General features: G+C 38.6%; 1 protein-coding gene across 7 annotated transcripts in view; it reads right to left on the bottom strand.

The window, feature by feature from the left end:
• LOC143029788 (uncharacterized protein C3orf18-like) overlaps nt 1–8,126 on the bottom strand; it is a 42,342-nt gene extending 34,216 nt beyond the window's left edge. For 4 of the 7 annotated variants that reach the window (XM_076192775.1, XM_076192779.1, XM_076192782.1 and 1 more), the window contains exon 1: nt 7,625–7,716. The gene's annotated coding sequence lies outside the window, so the exon portion shown is untranslated. Of the gene's footprint in view, nt 1–7,470; nt 7,493–7,513; nt 7,600–7,624; nt 7,717–7,989 lie in introns of those variants that run through there. The other 3 variants (XM_076192776.1, XM_076192777.1, XM_076192778.1) reach the window with 3 other exon arrangements.
• Nucleotides 8,127–18,635: the final 10,509 nt, after the last annotated feature.

Genomic DNA, 18,635 nt, shown 5'->3' with positions numbered 1-18,635 from the left:
AAGAAAAATACATGAGAAAAAATGAACAATATAGAAAGGGAAGAATGATGTATGGAAAAACAAATTTTAATAAAAAAATAAAATAAAAAAGCAGACTGGGAAAGGATATACAAAGAGGAAACAACAGCAGAAGAGAAATGGAAAATTTTGACAACAATTTATAAGTAGAAAAGTATGTTCCAAGACAAAAAAAAAAAAAAAAAAAAAAAAAAAAAAAAAAAAAAAAAAAAAAAAAAAAAAAAAAAAAAAAAAAAAAAAAAAAAAAAAAAAAGGATATGTAAAATTTTGGTACAACAAAGATGTAGAGTTAAAAGATAAAAGGGATAAAGCTTGGATAAAATGGAGGAAAACAAAAAAACACAAAAAATAGAAAATATATACTGATTATAGAAATAAATAGGTACAAGTGCGCAGAGAAGAAAAGAGAAAACACGAAAAGGATGTCGCAGAAAAATGTAAAGATCAACCAAACTATTTCATAGATTTGTAAACAACTGAAAATGAAACAAGAATTAGTGAAACAAGGAGGAATAGAATACATACATACATATACCAAGGCTCTTTTCCCCCTTACTAGGGAGGTAGCCAAAAAGGACAAGGCATAAAATCATTCCCACCCTTTCCATCCCTGAAAACACTCCACGCCCCTCCACCCTTCCTCCCATCTTAGCACCTCCGGAATGACGGGTCATCCCTGCACCCTATCCACTGCCCTGGGTCAGAAGCAGTGTCGCAAGACACAGCACATCCACAGCAAGGCCGCTTCATAAAATCGGCAACCCCCCTCTCTGCCCCCCCCTACATAAAGGAGAGGATGGGGAGAAATCCCTTCGGGCTGTATCAAAATTTTGCTCACACAAACTATCTCACCCCCCCATTCCCCCATCCAATCCACCTCATGCATCACAACATTTTCCATATACAACCATTCTCCATTCACCCCTGTCTTCTGTCCTCTCCCGTCCTTCCTCAACAGACATTCCCCTCTTCCCCAAAGCCCCCTTCACCCCATCCATCCATCTCATCCTAGGACGTCCCCTCATGTTCACTCCCTCCACATCTGCCTTCCACACCTCCTTTACTAGTCTTTCTTCACTCATTCTTTCCATGTGTCCAAACCATCCTAATACTCTTTCATCAACCCTATCTCCCAGCTCCCTTGCCACCCCTGTTCTCCTCCTCACCTCCTCATTTCTCACTCTATCTAACCTAGTAACCCCAATCATACTTCTCAGACACCTCATCTCAAACACATTCAAACTCCTTCTCTCTTCCTCTCTTATGTTCCATGTTTCTGCTCCATACAGTGCTGTTGGCACAATCACTCCTTCATAAAGTCTCCTCTTAGCATCCATTCCCAAATGTCTATTCCTCATTACACTCTTTAATCCACCAAGGCATTTACTCGCTTCTCTCAATCTACATTCTACCTCCACCTTCACTCCACCCTTTCCTGCCACATTTGCACCCAAGTATCTAAAACTATTCACTTCCTCCAGTTGCTCTCCCTTAATGCTCACTTCCAGATTACTGCCACTTTCACCCCTTGTACATCTCATCACCTTACTTTTACCCACATTTATCTTCAGCTTTCTTCTATCACACACTCTCCCAAACTCTGTCACCAACTTCCTCAATCCCTCCTCCGATCCTGCCACAAGCGCAGTGTCGTCCACAAACAACAGCTGGCTCACCTCCCACTTTTCTCCATTTTCCTTAACCATCTCCAATCCCTGACCCACTACCCTTGCATTCACCTCTCGCACCACCCCATCCATGTATAAGAAGGAAAAAGTAAATAAAATATTAGAAGTTCAAGAAGATGAACCAGAAATAGGGAAACAAATAAAAGAAATGTATAGGATCGGGAAATACAATACAGATAAGACCAGAACAATTAAGGTTAAATTCAGGTCACAAACAACAGCAGAGAATATCTTAGCAAAAACAGGGAAACTAGCAGCAAGTGAACAATATAAACAGGTAATAAAAAGAGAAATTAATAAAGAGGAAAGAGAGACAAAAAGACTAGAACCTAAGGGAAAAAAATTAGAAAAGAACAGAGTCAGAAAAGGAGAAATTCTATTGGAGGGTAGTGAATATGAGAGTGAGGAAATGGTTCATAGCAGAGGAAAACAGAAGGGAAACAGAAAACACAATGGAAGTAGCAGAAAATTATAAGTGTCTTACACAAATATAGATGGATTAATAACAGGCTTGAACGAACTGAATGATTATCTGAAAGAAAAAGAACCGGACATAATGGGAATTGTAGAGACAAAATTGAAAGGTCCACTACCACCCAACAGCATAGGACATGGTGCATATAATTATTGGATTAGAAACAGAGAGGTAAAACAAGGGGGTGGAGTTATGTTCCTGATTAAGAAGGATATAAATGTGAGGAATGTCACATATGGAAAGAATAGAGTAGAGATGATTATATATGATGGAAGTGGAGGACAGGGATGGGAAGAGCAGGAAGTTTGTAGTAAATTATGTGCCTCCTAAAATGGCCTTGTGGGAAGAGAGAGAACACAAAAGTATGTTACAAGACACAAGGATAACATTAAATAAGATAATGGAAGATGGAGGAAGAATAGTTATAATGGGTGACTTTAATTGTAAATAAATCTGCTGGGAAGAGATGACAGGGAAGGGTGGAGGCAACCCATGGGGAAATATACTACTTGACATGATAATAGAACATACAATGACACAATGGATTCAAGAGAATACTAGGTATAGAAATGAGGAAGAGCCATCGAGACTGGACCTAATAATCACATCAGAACCTGAAATAGTGGAAAAGAATGAATATAAGACACCAATAAGTAAAAGTGACCACATATTGGTTGGACTGGAACTAAATGAGGAAAAATACATGGGAAAAAAAATTAACAATATAGAAAGAGAATATTGATGTATGAATTTTTTTTTTTTTTTATAAATTAAGAGAATTCTTTCAATAAGTAGAGTGGGAAATAATACACAAGGAGGAAACAACAGTACAAGAGAAATGGAATATTTTGACAAAAATTTATAAAGGAGTGGAAAAGTATGTCCCAAGACAAAAGCAAGAAAAAGTGTGTGTAAAGGGCTGGTACAACAAATGATGTAGGGAGTTAAAAGACAAAAGAGATAAAGCTTGGATAAATTGGAAAAAAGACAAAAGACCTGAAAAATTGAAAATATATACTAGTTATAGAAATGAATATGTACAACTGTGCAGAGAAGAAAAGATGTCATAGAAAAATGTAAAGATCAACCAAAACTATTTTACAGATATGTAAACAACAAACTGAAAAACAAACAAGAATTAGAGAAACTACAACAAGGAGTTGAATACACAGAGGAAATAGAAATGACAAGTTATGAACAAGCATTTCAAATTGGTGTTTACGAGGGAGAACATACAACTTAGAGATATCGAATGGGAGGAGAAAGACCCCCCTATGAAAGAGAGAAGTATCAAGGAATGAAATAATGAAACACTTGAGTAATCTCGATGTCAGAAAATCACATGAACCAGATGAAATAGCAAACTGGATTTTGAGAGAATGCAGGAATGAACTAACAGACAAAATACATAGTCTAATAAACAGTTCATTGAAAGAAGGAAAAGTTCCAGATGATTGGAAAAAAGTAAATATAGTACCAATATATAAAGGGGGAAACAAAGAAGACCCTACTATCTATAGACCGGTCTCTCTAACAAGTACGATAGCAAAAATTTGTGAAAGAATTATCAAAAGTAGATGGGTAAGGGAAAAAAACAACGTACTAAATCCAAGGCAGTTTGGATATAGACAAGGACAATCATGCGTCACAAACTTAATGTGTTTCTATTCAAGACTAATAGATGCAATACAAGAAAGAGATGGATGGGCTGATTGTGCATTTCTAGCCCTGAAAAAAGCTTTTGACAAGGTGCCACATAAGAAGTTGCTCAAGAAATTAGAAACTGCAGGAGGAATACAGGACAAACTCCTGAAGTGGATGGAAGACTTCTTGCATGAAAGAAAAATGAGAGATGTTATAAGAGACACTCTAATTGGGATGAAGTGATAAGTGGTGTTCCATAAGGAACAGTTCTGGCCCCAATAATGATATGGATAAAGGAATTGAAAATTATATGAGCTTCTTTGCAGATGATGCAAAATTGTTGAAAATGTGAACACTGAAGAAAATTGAGTCACTACAGAGTGATCTCAATAATGTATGGGAATGGAGTAGGAAGTGGGAGATGGAATTCAATATTAAGAAGTGTAGTATAATGGAATTTGGAAGAAGCAAAAAAAGATTAGTGGGATTATATAAATTGGGAGAAGAAGAAATAAAAAAGTAGAAAATGAGAAGGACCTGGGAGTCATTATTATGAATAATATGTCACCTGGGAAACATATAAACAAAATTTTTGGAGAAATTTATAATTTAATAAGAACAATCGAAGTGGCATTTACATACCTGGATGAAAAAATGGTGAAGAAAATACTAGTCACTTTGATAATACCAAGATTGGAATATGCAGCGACGACGTGGTCACCAAGTACAAAAAAATGTATAACAAAACTTGAAAGAATACAAAGAGCAATTACAAAATGGCACCAACACTCTCAGAACTATCATAAGAAGAGAGACTAGCAAAACTTGAGCTACAGACATTAGAGCAAAGAAGAGAGAGAGGAGACTTGATAACTACTTATAGAATCATGAAAGGCATAGAAACTATTGATAGAGAGGATCTAATAAAATGGGGCAGTAGAAATACAAGAGGACATGGAAAGAAAATCAAGAAAGACAGTTATAGAAGAGATCTGAAAAAGAACAGCTTTCCCCACAAAGTAATAGGCATTTGGAACAAGTTAGATGAGAAAGTGGTGTGTGCAAAAACAATACACAAATTTAAAAAGTCTAGATAAAATGAGATATGAAGACAGGACACCATGAGCATAGCTCCCCTTCCTGTAAAATACAACTACGTAAATACACACACACAAATATATATATATATATATATATATATATATATATATATATATATATATATATATATATATATATATATATTTATTGTATATATCAGGTGCAGATTCTTACTAATACACACTGTGTTAAACACGACAGCATTTTGCCACTGATTAATTTTCTTACCAAGATTTTCAATTTTCCTCATGGCAGATCTCATTTCAGGGGGGTGGGCAAATACAAGGCTTCCATAATCTTCCATATTTAATGGAATGCTTGTATTTGCCCACTCCCCTGAAATGAGATCTACTGTGAGAAAAATTGAAAATCTCAGTGAGAAAATCAATCAGTGTCAAAATGCTGTCATGTTTAACAGTGTATATATATATACATATATATACATATATATATATATATATATATATATATATATATATATATACATATATATACATATATATATATATATACATATGAACTCAGTGAAGTTGGTGCATAAACCTGAACTATTTTTTTATTGTACCTTTTATATATATAAAGAATTGAAGACCAATTTATTTACCAAGTCCTATAACTTGACTGACAAGACAATGATGTATCCAAACAGATGCCGAGACTTATTTGGGAAGCTCTGCAAGCATGTTTGGGTGGAATAAAGATTTGAACACAATTACAAGTAAATATAGTCAGTGGCGGCACCAGGGGGGGGCTTGGGGGGCTTTAGCCCCCACAAAAAAGTGGCCAGCCCCCCCATTAGCCCCTCCAACTGAAATGAGCAAATTGAAAATTTAAAACACTCATTGAAATAATTTTATTAAGTGGAATTTTTAATTGCCAGGTCTAAAGATTTGTCAGCCATCAGTGCTAGCCCAACCATTAACCCCCTCCCCTTCTGAAATGAGGATAATATATGTGTATTATCATATTACTATTAGCCCCCCAAAAAAATTTGCTCAGCCCCCCCTTAGCCTCCCCAACTAAAAATTCCTGGCGCCGCCGCTGAATATAGTGTACTATATCCCTAAAATAATTCAACTTCTCCAGTTTCCAAGAATATAACCCTCTCCACCCAATTACTGTACTACCATTTCTGAGGGGAAACATGTGGTTGAAATATACAATTCTGAGATGCATGGATTATTCAGAAATGTAACCCTCAAATAACTCAAGAGGTAACTGTAATTGTACGATTCAATCACCTCCCCATGAGATTTTCAGTTTACAAAAGGGACACTAACCTAACCTCCTGATATGGGGGAGTTCGAAACATTAAACCAAATCAAATAAATTCAAAACCAAAAGGATAAACATACAATGAACACAGAAGAAATGCATAACTATCATATGAGAAATATTGTATTCACAAGAAAACCTATAAATGAGAGGAAAGCAAAGATGTTGATCTATAATTATATAATTTCTAAATTAGGTTGTAACTCAATTACATACCAGTATGAACTACCATACATTATATTAAGAAGACTACAGGCCATATAAAGCTGTTAAACTTATAAAAAGGAATATTCATAGGCAGAATCACTCCTGAATTACTTTATCCCCACCAGATGTTCATAAAAATAAGAATCATACACAATACAACCCTCAAATAACTCAAGAGTTAACTGAACTCTTTGTAGACTTCAATCACCTCCCCCACGAGTTCTTCTGCATGCCTAAGAATAAAGACATGTGTATTGAACACGGTAAAAATGTCACTAGTATGCAAGAAACACTGCATTTATAAGAAAATATCTAAATGAAGAGAAAGCATATATGCTGATCTATAATTACATAATTTCTACTCTATATCACTGTAACTCAGTTATGTATGAACTATTTATCAATATATTAAAAAAAAATACAAATTAGATAAAGCTGCTAAACATATGAAAAGGGAAATTCATTGTGACTTAATCATTCCTGAATTGTTCGCCCCCCCAATGTTAAAAATAAGAATCATGTACCTCATTCATAAAGCAAAATCGGGAAAATGTAAGTATCTGGAAGACAGACTGAATTCACCTGAACCCTAGACAAATGTCAAAGTTAGAAATGCAATGGATAACCATCGAATGTTTGAAACATTGGTACAATGAAATTATAGGAAACAAAATGAGAACTGTTACTGAGCCAAGACTGTCACTATGCTCCCAGCTGACCTAAAAGACTACAGAATTTGAAAAAGTTTAATAGATTCCTATTTAAGAGATGCTATGACCTGCAAACGATGATGAAAAAAATGAAATATGCATACAAATTGTAATTTATATGACCAAAATAATCAGCAAGAAGACAAGGCTTGCCTGACATGGGTTAGTTTCTTGAAGGGGGCGGCAACTAAACACCAGCATAAAATAAGTGATGTACAACTCTATTTCCCACGAAATGATAAGTGTAAAACATTTTTTATTACAAACTTCAGATGCCAGGAAAAACGTTTGAAAGTTCACATGTTTTTGTCATACTACACAAACAAATATTTGTATTTATTCCATTGTATACCTTGTCACGATCCCTTCACCGAATTAACGTCTCTTTCACATACCTCTGTTTTAACCTTCACGTTTTTCCATTTAACTATAGCTTCTACCCTTAAAAAACAATCTATTGTCGCATTTAATATAGTTTGTAAACAATATTCTTACAATTCCCGTACCTATTAAATGCACTGAGATCTCGCCCTTTCTGTGTAGATTTACGATCAAATGACTAAGAAATATTTGCTAGATTTAGCATAATCCAATATTAGGATTCGTTTTGTAACTGATGACCCATCACAAATTATGTATTTTATTCTTATCATAAACACATCGTCTAATGACCCTTAATTCATATTCTAAATATGTGGCCTATGATTACCCTGACAAATATTCCATATACACGTTATAGTAACACATCTATGAGGAATTACATCACAAAATACTTATGTCATATAGTCTTGATTTTACCATAATAAGGTTGTTTAAATACAGTGAATATAAATTAGCGAAATAATACAAAACGAATTTAAAAACTACAAACCAAAAACAGCTGTTTATAAGTTAAGGAGAAATTCCTCTAAGACTTATTGGATGAAGTCTTTTTACAACACACTAATAAAATAATAGATCAACGTTCATAAGACACCACTGCTGGTGCACTATATACGCAGTATATTACGTAAGCTAATTCAGGAACGTTCTCTGTACACATCACTTCGCAGAGCTTCCGAAGCTGTGCCTTTGTTTGAGATTTATGAAGATATTTGTATTCGCTAATTACACTGGGCTATGGACTAAATGTTCTTGTACGGCAAAAATATGGTCAGTAGTATGCACCTGATACTTTTGAGTCTACATGGGGCGCCCCTCCAGACCAGTTACATATCATTTTGTGTTAGGAAATATCTATTCATTGAGAAACTATGCTACTTTATTGTACTGCGACTGCCCTTCCTTCGTGTTGTCCCCTAACTCTCAACACAGTCCTGTTGTAGGGGAGGAAAGAATACTGACACGGAGTTTTCCCGCTCGGGTCGTAAAAGGTGCCTAAAATGGGATAGAGGATGGGACTAGGCATCCTGCCCCCTCCCCCCTGTAGCCTTAAAGGGTAAATTCCTACAAGAAGTCAAGGCAAAAGAGGGTCTGGGGGAAATTTTCCAACCAGAACCCTAAAGTTTAGGCCTTTTAATGTGCGTGGATGTGGTGCAATGGAGAATATAAGGAAAAGTTAGGCAGTATGTGTGTGAGAAGGAAGATGGATGTGTTGGAATTGAGTGAAGCTAAGTTGAAAGGAAGGAGTGAGTTTGAGTTTGGGAATGTAATGGAGAGTGTGTCGGGAGTGAGGGGATAACGAGGGAGGGAAGGGGTGGCTATATTATTAAGTGAAGAGATAGGTAAGTGTATAGTGAAGTGGTAGGAGGTTTCTTCAAGGTTAACGTGGATGAAGATGAAACTGGGAAGGGAGATAGGGGGCTTTGTAAGCACATATGGGCCTGGTAGTAGGAAGTGTGTAGATGAAAGGGAAGCTTTTTGAATAGATTTAAATGAGTACATAGAGAGTTTTGGGAGAAACGTCGATGTAGTGGTATTGGGAGATCTCAATCATAGAGAAAGGGATGAACCAGTAGACGGAGTGGTTGGGAAGTGTGGATTGTCAGGTGAAAATCGTAGTGGAGAGCTGATGGTGGAGATGTATTTAGAGAGTTGATGATAGCTAACACAGTGTTTAAGAAAAAAAGTATAAGTACACATGGGAGAGGATGGTAGATGGAAGGATGGTTGATAAGGCTTTAATGGACTGTGTAGTAGTATCCAGGCGAAAAGTAGGAATAATTTTGAAAGTACATGTTCTTAGGGGAGATAGTGGGGAATATATATATATACTGTATATATTTTAAGGGGTGTTTCAAGGAGGGAGTAACAAGGTCTGTAAAAGTAGTGTATGGAACAAGGAGAATGGGAGGAAATGGAAGGAAGAGTAGTGAGTGGTGGGATGACGAAATGAAGAAGGTTGTAGAAGAGAAAAAGCGAATATTCACGCACTGGTTCCAAAGTGTAACGAGAGAAACATGTGAGAGGTACAAAGAAAACGAAGAGAAGCAAAACATAAGATAAAGGAGGCAAACGCAGAGCAGATATCAAATGGGGGAGTAGTATGGCAGAGACAATAAAATAATAAAAATGTGTTTTGGAAGGAAATTAAGAGAGGAAGGGGAGGCGAATCAAGTAGAGAAGGAAAGGTGAAAGGTGTGGATGGAGCGATGATAACGGAAGAGGAAGGGGAAGATGGGCAGAGTATTTTAGGGATCTGCTACATGTGGAGGAGGCACTAAGAAAATTACAGTGATGGGTGAAGAAAAGGGAGGAGAAATAAGAAAAGATGAGGAGCAAAAAGTTATTGAAATGATGAGAGCATGCAAGGCGCCTGGGTTGGACGGGTGTCATCCGGAGTGTCTGAAGAAAGGAGGTACAGTAATGGTGGACTGGCTCGTGAGGTTTAATGTGTGACTATGGGAGGTAGAGTGCCGGAGGACTGGAGGTGTGTCTGTATTGTTCCGCTTTACAAGAGAAAAGGGGACAAGTGTGAGTATAGTAGTTTTAGAGGGATCAGTTTATTGAGTATAGTTAGGAAGGTTTATGGGAGAATTTTGACTGAGAGGATTAGGAGAGGAACAGAGGAAGCAATTGGTGAGGAGCAGTGTGAGTTTGGAACAGGTAGGGGTTACGTGGATCAGATTTTTGTGGTTAGACAAATATGTGAGAAAGTTTTAGGAAAATGTAAGGATATTTTTGGGGTGGCTTTGTGGATTCGAAAAAGTCTTGTGACAGGGCAGGCATGAAGGCACTGTGGGAGGTTTTGCAGATATATGGGATTGGGTCTTACGGTCAAAATAAAATGCATATATGTATACTACCGGTGTTTCTGTATTCCTGCTGCCGGTCTGTCAGGTAGGCATGTTCTGGCTGCCAAACGTACGATTTGGGAACTGTGAGGGCTCAGGTATGAGAAAAATCCAGTAATGCAACTTATTACATTCAGTAATTAAAGTCCATGTAAAATATTCAAATATTCTATGAATGAAATGTTGGGATACTCTTTGATACTTTTTAGAACTAGTTGGATACATTGTTTGACATTTGAGATACTTTTTTGGATACATATGTGCATTTTCTACTGGGAATACTGACAGAAACACCAACACCCGCCGAAGAAGTCCGCAACTTGAAATCCTGGTCGAATTCATGGCAATATTATTGGACTTCACGGCACCAACTAGCAAATGTGAGTGGACACTAAAGAAAAGAAATTGTTTTTTATCTTTATTTTGTTAGTAAAAGATATTGTTGTCGAAGTTTGTCGTCACCTTTATGCACGTTCCTATGGGCACATCAGTGTACACATACACATAAACTCATAAACACACACACACACAAGTAAAAAAGGATAGTAAGACAATATAAAATTGGCGAAAAGAAAGTAAAGAAAGTAAGATCTGAAAAGGATCTGATAGTAAGCATCACAAAAGATATGTTCCCTGACAAACAAGATAAACAAAATTGTCGGTGAAACTTCCTAATTCAATAAAAGTGGCTTTTACTTACTTGGATGAAGAAATGGTAAAGAAAATACTAGTCATATTGATAAGACCAAAATTGGAGTGCGCAGCGACACTATGGTTACCCAGTACTAAAAAGAATATAAGAAAGATAGAGAGAATCCAGACAGTAACTGCGAAGTTGGCCCCAACACTGTCAAAACTGTCATATGAAGAAAGATTGTCAAAACTAGAATTACTGACTCTGGAGTAAAGAAGAGATAGAGGTGAGTTGTTGACCATCTACTGAATTATGAGAGGTATAGAAGTCCTTGATATAGAAGACTTACTAAATTGGGATAAGAGAAACACAACAGGACATGGAGGGAAGCTCAAAAAGGACAGTTATAGAAAAGGACTGAAAAAGAACAGCTTTCCCTACAGAGTGGTATATGAATGGAACATACTAGACGAAACAATAGTGTATGCAAAAACAATATAACAATTGAAGAGCAAATTAGATATGGCGATATACAAAGACGGGACAACACGAGTGTATCTCCCCTTCCGGGAAATACACACACACACACACACACACACAGCAAATGGGGCTTTGGCCTTAAATGATAATCTAAAGAGAATAGAATAAGAAACATTTAATTTAATCTTATTCAAAAGAATTGTAGTACACAGTTATTGAAATGCAGCAGGATACATAGCAATTTTGTCTTCTTGTTGGGAGTAAGGGTGTAAAGATTCTTTGGATTCCTAACCTCGGAGCATCCAACACAGAGCTGACAACGGGAAAAGCAGCCTTATAGAAGATGCAGTAGAGAAGCCCTTGAGCTTTGTTCATGGACATTCCAAAGCTAACTTAGGAGCAGGGATTCCTTAGGAACCAGTGTTCCTTAAGAACCGGGCCCCTTAGGAACAGGGATTCCTTAGAAGACGGGGTTCCCTAGGAGCCTGTTTTCCTTAGGAGCCGGAGTTCCCTAGAAGCTGGGGTTTCTTAAAGGAGCTGAACTTCACTCGGCAGCTGCCTGGCAACATGGAAAGTAAGGTAGGTGATTTTGCCTACGTTAGAGCACGCGTGTATTTTACACAATATAGAAGATAAAATGTATAGTCATAGACTTCCAATTTTTTGCTTTCATTGGTAAAAGTTGGCTTTTAATTCACTTACGTCGTCTGTCTCTATTGTTTTATCTTCCATATTGTGTGTGTGTGTGTGTGTGTGTACGTGTGTGTGTGTCACTGGGTGCGCACGCGCGTCCCAGCTATATGTGATTTTCTTGCGACTTGCGAGATGTGCCGTGTGATCCTCGTTCACGTGAGACATGGTATCGCAGAGTTGTAAGACCCATAAGGCACGGAAGTTTCCGCGGAATGTGCGATTGTTTCATGAACCTCGCGTACAAAGTCCAAGATGCGCGAGTGTTTCGTGTAATACAAATATCGTATTAAGCGTGTAATCAGTGTTTACGATTAAGTCTACGTGTATTGCCTCTCCGTCGGTGTTCTTGTGGGTAGATTAAATTTATGTGTGACTGTGTGTAGGGTATGACGCGAGATCTGAATCTGCTCATGAGCATGGGCTTGTAGGTTTGTAAGTCCGTGTGGCTCTTCCTATGTTGGGATGCAATCCGGGTCACCCCAGCGTCCCGGTAGGCAGGTGATTGGTCCTCAGTTGCCCCAGATTCCCGGTGGGCAGGTGACCAGGAGTTGCCTCAGCGTCCCGGTAGGCAGGTGTCCAGTCCCTGGTCACACCAGCGTCCCGGTAGGCAGGCAACTGTATGTTTGTGTGTCTGTTGGCATATTTGACTGTGTACGTGTGTGAGTACCTGTTTGCTTGTTTGTATGTGTGGCTGTTTGGATGATCGTCTGAATGCTTGTGAGTGTTTGCAATAAATGCAGTTCTGGTCATCCCAGCGTCCCGGTAGGCAATTGATCAGTCCCCGGTTACTCCAGTGTCCCGGTGGTGGGAAGGTGACCGGGAGTTGTCCCAGCGTCCTGGTAGGCAGGTATCCAGTCCCTGGTCACCCCAGCGTCCCGGTAGGCAGGCGATCAGTTCCCGGTTACTCCAGCGTCCCGGTGGGCAGGTGACCAGGAGTTGCCCCAGCGTCCCGGTAGGCAGGTATCCAGTCCCTGGTCACCCCAGCGTCCCGGTGGCAGGTAATCGTAAGCTTCTAGGTTTGTCTGTGTTACTTTTTTTCTTTACTTTTTCTCTTTTGTTTAATATTCATTTGTTTATAAAAAAAATTCTCAATGGAAATAACTCTCTTGAGAAATAAATATGAGTCGTCACTCTCATACGGAATGCATCAAAATGACATAGGCCCAACCGTATTGTTTCATTATGTATGTATGTATGTATGTATGTATGTATGTATGTATGCAGAAAAAACACTACGAAAATAACAGAAGAGAGACCACTCCTCTCTGTTATTTTCCTAGTGGATTTGTTCTGCATAATTAGAATCACACGTTCAAGTGATTTCTTCTGCATATATATATATATATAGAAATATATATATATTATATATATATATATATATATATATATATATAATATATATATATATATCACATGATATGTCTGTATTTGCGTCCGCTTTTTTAACTTTGCAACAAAGACACCTACCTGAACATGTTATACCATTTTGGAATCAGGGGTGATGCCCAGCGTTCATAAATGATATTTTTGGCAATACTGAATTAACTGAATGGGAACCGTCAAATGACAGAATATGACTTTTCAGGAGGTTCCTCAGGAACCCCGGGCCCAAAGGAGCGGAGGCTCCAAAGACACTCAGGCCCCAAAGGACCCCTGGTCGAAAGGAACCCCGGTCGAAAGGAACCCCGGCTCCAAAGGAACCACTCCCACAAAGGAATCCTGTCACTGAAGGAATACCGGATCTAAAGGACCCCTGGCCTTCTAAGGAATCCCGGCTCCTAAGGAACCCTGGCTCTTAAGAAACCCCAGCTTCTAGGGAACTCCGGCTCCCAAGGAAAACAGGCTCCTAGGGAACCCCGGCTCCTAAGGAACCCCTGTTCCTAAGGGGCCCCGGCTCTTAAGCAACACTGGTTCCTAAGGAATCCCTGCTCCAAAGCTCAAGGGCTTCTCTACAGCATCTTCTATAAGACTGCTTTTCTCGTTGTCAGCTCTGTGTTGGATGCTCCGAGGTTAGGAAATTCAAATAATTTTTACACCATTACTCCCAACAAGAAGACAAAAAATGCTGTGTAAATGTTGTGTATCCTGCTGCATTTCAATTACTATCTACTACAATTCTTTTGAATAAGATTAAATCAAGTGTTTCTTATTCTATTCTCTTTAGATTATCATTTAAGGCCGAAGTCCCATTTGCTGTGTGTGTGTGTGTGTGTGTGTGTGTGTGTGTGTGTGTGTGTGTGTGTGTGTATTTACCTAGTTGTATCTTACCGGAAGGGAGATACACTCGTGTTGTCCTGTCTTTGTGTCTCGCCATATCTAATTTGCTCTTCAATTATTGTTTTGTTTTTGCACACATTATTGTTTCGTCTAGTATGTTCAATACATCCACCACTCTGTTCTTTTTCAGGTCTTTTCTATAACTGTCCTTTTTGAGCTTCCTTCCATGTCCTCTTGTGATTCTCTTATCCCAATTTAGTAAGTCTTCTATATCAAGAACTTCTATACCTCTCATAATTCTGTAGATGGTCAACAAGTCACCTCTATCTCTTCTTTACTCCAGAGTCGGTAATTCTAGTTTTGACAATCTTTCTTCATATGACAGTTTTGACAGTGTTGGGGTCATCTTCGTAGTTCCTCTCTGGATTCTCTCAATCTTCCTTATTTTTTTTTTTTTTTTAGTGCTGGGTGACCAGAGTGTCACTGCGTACTTCAATTTTGGTCTTATGAGTGTGACTAGTATTTTCTTTACCATTTCTTCATCCGAGTAAGTAAAAGCCACTTTTATTAACTTAGCAAGTCATAGGTTTCACCGACAATTTTGTTTATCTGTTTGTCAGGGGACATAACCTTTTGTGATGATTACTCCCAGGTCTTTTTCAGATCTCACTTTATTTATTTTCTTTTCACCAATCTCATATTGTCTTACTATCCTTTTTTACTTGTGTGTGTGTGTGTGTGTGTGTTTATGCGTTTATAAACACACACACACACACACACACACACACACACACACACACACACACACACACACACACACACGGCCCAGTGGCGGATTGGTAAGGCACTGGCCTCACAAGCCGGAGAACCGGGGTTCGATTCCCCGGCCGGGCGGAGACAAGTTGGGTTTGTCTCCTTTCACGTGTAGCCCCTGTTCACCTAGCAGCGAGTAGGTACGGGACGTTAGTCAAGGAGTTGTGACCTTGCATTCCCGGTGTGTGGAGTGTGAGTGGTCTCAGACCTACCCAGAGATCTGCTAATAATGAGCTCTGAGCTCACTGCCGTAGGGTGGTGTCTGGCTGTCTCGAAAAGAGGCTGCAGCAGATCCGAGGTGAATACACACACACGCACGCACACACACAGACACACACACACACGTATGCACACACACACATACAACACACACACACTTTGCAGACGATGCAAAACTACTGAAAAGAGTGAAAACTGAAGAAGATTGTGAATCACTACAGAGAGATCTAAATAAAGTACAGGAATGGAGTAGGAAGTGGGAGATGGAGTTCAATACAAAAAAGTGTAGTATAATGGAATTTGGAAAAAGCAAAAACAGAATAACAGGATCATATAATTTGGGAGAAGAAGGAATAAAAAAAGTAGAAAATGAGAAGGACCTGGGAGTCATTGTTATGAATAATATGTCACCTGAGAAACATATAAATAAGATTTTTGGAGAAACTTATAATTTGATAAGAACAATCAAAGTGGCATTTACATACCTGGATGAAGAAATGGTGAGGAAAATCCTAATCACCCTGATAAGACCAAGATTGGAATATGCAGCAACGATATGGTCACCAAGTACAAAAAAATGTATAAAAAAACTTGAAAGAATACAAAGAGCAATTACAAAACTGGCACCAACACTCTCAAAACTATCATATGAAGAGAGACTACAAAAACTTGAACTACAGACACTAGAGCAAAGAAGAGAGAGAGGAGATTTGATAGCTATTTACAGAATCATGAAAGGCATAGAAATTACTGATAGAGAGAATCTGATAAAATGGGATGACAGAAATACAAGAGGACACGGAAAGAAAATAAAAAAAGACAGCTATAGAAGAGATTTGAAAAAGAACAGCTTTCCTCACAGAGTAATAGACAGTTGGAACAAGTTAGATGAGAAAGTGGTGTGTGCAAAAACAATACATGAATTTAAAAATTGTTTAGATAAAATGAGAAATGAAGACGGTACCCCACGAGCATAGCTCCCCTTCCCGTAAAATACAACTAGGTAAATACAACTAGGTAAATACACACACGGCTGTCTCCGTGGAGTAGTAGTCTAGGAGGGGAACTGCATTTGCGGTTCGAGTCATCAGCGTACACACACACACACACACACACACACACACACACACACAAAGAGAGACTAGCAAAACTTGAGCTACACACATTAAAGCAAAGAAGAGAGAGAGGAGATTTGATAACTATTTATAGAATCATGAAAGGCATAGAAACTAATGATAGAGAAGATCTAATAAAATGGGATAGTAGAAATACAAGAGGACACGGAAAGAGAATCAAGAAAGACAGTTATAGAAGAGATCTGAAAAAGACATTTGGAACAAGTTAGACGAGAAAGTGGTGTGTGCAAAAACAATTTACGAATTTAAAAACAGTCTGGATAAAATGAGATATGAAGACGGGACACACGAGCATAGCTCCCCTTCCCGTAAAATACAACTAGGTAAATACAACTAGGTAAACACACACACACACACACACACACACACACACACACACACACACACACACACACACACACACACACACACACACACACACACACACACACACACACACACATACACACACACACACACACACACACACAAGAAGCAAGAAGAGAATAACAGGACAGTATAAAATTGATGAAAAAGAAGTAAAGAAAGTGAATTCTGAAAGGGACCTAGGGGTAATCATCACTAAAGACATGTCGCCGGAGAAACATACAATTTGTTGAGATAAATAAAGGTGGCCTTTAAATACCTGGATAAGGAAATTATCAAGAAAATATTACAAACACTGATAAGGCCAAAACTGGAATATGCGGCGCTGATATGGTCACCCAGTACAAAAAAGAATATAAGAAAATTAGAAAGAATACAAAGAGCAACGCCAAAGTTGGTTCCAACATTTGTAAACCTAACATACGAACAAAGACTGGCCGAACTGGAATTACCAACCCTGGAACAAAGAAGAGAACGAGAGGATGTAATAACCATCTACAGAATTATGAAAGGAAAAGAATGCCTTGATAAAGAGGACCTATTAAAACGGGACAGAGGAAAAACAAGGAGATGCAATGAAACCCAAAAAGGATAACTACAGAAGAGACTTGAAAAAGAACAGCTTCCCACATAGAGTGATAGATGTATGGAACAAATTGGATGAAGAAATAATGTGTGCAAACACAATACAACAATTTAAGAACAAACTTAATCTTGCGAGATACAAAAACGGGTTACCACTAGCATAGCTCCCCTTCCCGTATAATACAGCTAGGCGCACACACACACACACACACACACACACACACACACACACACACACACACACACACACACACACACACACACACACACACACAGGCGCGCGCGCACACACACACACACACACACACACACACACACACACACACACACACACACACACACACAAGGCCAAACGACTCAGCGTAATCTCAGGTTATGGTGGGACACTTGCGGCAAGTCACACAATCCAGTGTCGTTTTGGCTTCGTGCATACGTGAGAGTAATGTGATACGACCTTTGGCAAAGCATAGTTGATTGCAAGATTAGGCTGAAAATAACCCCCAGGAAATTTTGCAAAGATGTTTTTTAAGTTTCTTTCAAGAAAGGAGATAAAGATGGTAAAGATGGTGAAAATGGTGGTGGTGATGGTAGTGGTAGTGGTAGTGGTCGCAGTGGTGATTGTGGTGGTGGAGGTAGTATTGGTTGTGGTAGTGGTGGTGGTGATAGTTGTGGTGGTAATGGTGGTAGCGGTGAGGGTGGAAGTGATAGTGGTGGTGGTGATAATGGCGGTGGTGGTACTGGTGGTGGTGGTGGTAAGGGTGGTGGTGGTAGTGGTAATAGTCGTGGTGGCAGTGGTGGTGGTAGGGATAGTGTTGGTGGTAGTGGTGGGGATGATGATGATGATGATGATGATGATGATGATGATGATGATGATGATGATGATGATGATGATGATGATGATGACGACGATGACGACGACGACGACAATGAAGATGATGATGATGAGGTTATCGATGATGGTGTTGATGATTATGACTACGATGATGACAACAATGAACAGCTAGTGAACTCGTTTTGCTATCAAGACACAAGCTAGTGAATACCTCCTGTGAAGTTTATTACTCCCTGTGAAGATTGTATATTTGAACAGTGACAAGTGATTGTATTGTGTTTCTTGTAATTGTATACGTATAGCTTTATA

This window comes from Oratosquilla oratoria, chromosome 11, assembly GCF_046742065.1.
Source record: "Oratosquilla oratoria isolate Oo_2021 chromosome 11, ASM4674206v1, whole genome shotgun sequence".
Classification (NCBI taxonomy): Eukaryota; Metazoa; Arthropoda; class Malacostraca; order Stomatopoda; family Squillidae; genus Oratosquilla; species Oratosquilla oratoria.
This window is presented reverse-complemented; position numbering and strand designations above follow the sequence as displayed.